This window comes from Onychostoma macrolepis, unplaced genomic scaffold, assembly GCF_012432095.1.
Source record: "Onychostoma macrolepis isolate SWU-2019 unplaced genomic scaffold, ASM1243209v1 Scaffold30, whole genome shotgun sequence".
In the NCBI taxonomy this organism is placed as follows: domain Eukaryota; kingdom Metazoa; phylum Chordata; class Actinopteri; order Cypriniformes; family Cyprinidae; genus Onychostoma; species Onychostoma macrolepis.
Genome location: NW_026704820.1, coordinates 5,001 through 7,500, shown reverse-complemented (window position 1 = coordinate 7,500; position 2,500 = coordinate 5,001).

Here is a 2,500-nt window from a genome sequence, read left to right as displayed (position 1 = left end):
GCTTAGCTTTCACCGTTACCGACAAACAGAGTAAGGCGCTGGGGTAGTGCCCACCCCACCAGCGAGACGTGTTTCTGGGCCTGGCGTCGAAAAGCCCCTGGAGCTTAGCTGTGACCGTTACCGAGAACCGGACCAAGGGGCGCTGGGGTAGTGCCCACCCGCCAGGGAGACGTGTCTCTGGGCCTGGCGTCGCTCGAAAAAGCCCCTGGAGCTTAGCTTTCATCGTTAGGGAGAACCGTAAATTCCTGGAGTGAGGGGCATCAATGTACTGCCCACCCGCCAGCGAGACATGTCTCTGGGCCTGGCGTCGCCGAAAAGCCCCTGGAGCTTAGCTGTGACCGTTACGAGAACCGGACCAAGGCGCTGGGGTAGTGCCCACCCGCCAGGGAGACGTGTCTCTGGGCCTGGCGTCGCTCGAAAAAGCCCCTGGAGCTTAGCTTTCATCGTTAGGGAGAACCGTCAATTCCTGGAGTGAGGGGCGTCAAGGTACTGCCCAGCCCGCCAGCGAGACGTGTCTCTGGGCATGGCGTCGCTCGAAAAAGCCCCTGGAGCTTAGCTTTCACCGTTACCGACAACCGGAGTGAGGGGCGCTGGGGTAGTGCCCACCCCGCCAGGGAGACGTGTCTCTGGGCCTGGCGTCGCTCGAAAAAGCCCCTGGAGCTTAGCTGTGACCGTTACCGAGAACCGGACCAAGGGGCGCTGGGGTAGTGCCCACCCCACCAGGGAGACGTGTCTCTGGGCCTGGCGTCGCTCGAAAAAGCCCCTGGAGCTTAGCTGTGACCGTTACCGAGAACCGGACCAAGGGGCGCTGGGGCAGTGCCCACCCCGCCAGGGAGACGTGTCTCTGGGCCTGGCGTCGCTCGAAAAAGCCCCTGGAGCTCCGCTTTTTAAGCGCTCAAAACCTAAGTCCACAAAATCACACGTTCAATCATTTCCCGACGGCACCTCAAACCAGCTTCCCCTAACGGACCCACCTCCAGGGTCGCGGTCGAATCCGGAACCTACCCAGGGACGAGGCGCCGTCCCCGGCCTGCCTCGGCGCCTCAGACACCCTGGATGTTTGGCCCAAGCCCCCGTTTTCGACTTAGTCGTTTTCGAACCGAAATTCATCCAGGGTCCACTCCCGCACGGCCGTGCCGAGAGGGCCGCCCTGGTCGGGAAGGCCGGAAGAGGCCCCGAGGCGACCGTACCCGCCGCTGGTGACCCCAAAACCTTATCCCGATGGCACCTCAAAACGGCTTCCCTAACGGACCGACCTCCGGCCCGCGGGCGAGACCGGAGCCGTAGCCGGGAAAGGCGCGCTCTCCTGGGCAAGGCCACCGACGAAGAGGGGGTTGGAAGTTCGACCCTAGCCCGAAACGAAACGCCGAGGCCCAGCGACTCCAAACTCGGCACGCAAGTAGACCCCGACGGGCCCTATCCGACGCCGCCGCCCCCGAGTCGATAACCCACCGGGGGCCGGAGGTAGCGCCCCCCAAAGTTCAAAATTTGACCGGGAATAACTCAACCAACTCGAGGGCTACCTCTACCAAACTCGGATCAAAATTACACCTCCACGGCCCCTATCCAACGCCGCCTTCCCCTAGCCAAAAGTCATCCGGGGGCCGGAGATAGAGCCCCCCAAATTTCAAATTTTGACCGGGAATAACTCAACCAACTCGAGGGCAACCTCTACCAAACTCGGGTCAAAATTACACCTCCACGGCCCCTATCCAACGCCGCCTTCCCTAGCCAAAAGTCATCCGGGGCCGGAGTTAGAGCCCCCCAAAGTTCAAATTTTGACCGGGAATAACTCAACCAACTCGAGGGCAACCTCTACCAAACTCGGGTCAAAATTACACCTCCACGGCCCCTATCCAACGCCGCCTTCCCTAGCTAAAGTCATCCGGGGCCGGAGATAGAGCCCCCAAAGTTCAAATTTTGACCGGCAATAACTCAACCAACTCGAGGGCAACCTCTACCAAACTCGGGTCAAAATTACACCTCCACGGCCCCTATCCAACGCCGCCTTCCCTAGCCAAAAGTCATCCGGGGCCGGAGATAGAGCCCCCAAAGTTCAAATTTTGACCGGGAATAACTCAACCAACTCGAGGGCAACCTCTACCAAACTCGGGTCAAAATTACACCTCCACGGCCCCTATCCAACGCCGCCTTCCCTAGCCAAAAGTCATCCGGGGCCGGAGATAGAGCCCCCAAAGTTCAAATTTTGACCGGAATAACTCACCCTAGGCGGGACAAACTCTGCCAAACTCGGGCAAAATTAGACCTCCAGGGCCCCTATCCAACGCCGCCTTCCCTAGCCAAAAGTCATCCGGGGCCGGAGATAGAGCCCCCCAAAGTTCAAATTTTGACCGGCAATAACTCAACCAACTCGAGGGCAACCTCTACCAAACTCGGGTCAAAATTACACCTCCACGGCCCCTATCCAACGCCGCCTTCCCTAGCCAAAAGTCATCCGGGGCCGGAGATAGAGCCCCCCAAAGTTCAAATTTTGACCGGC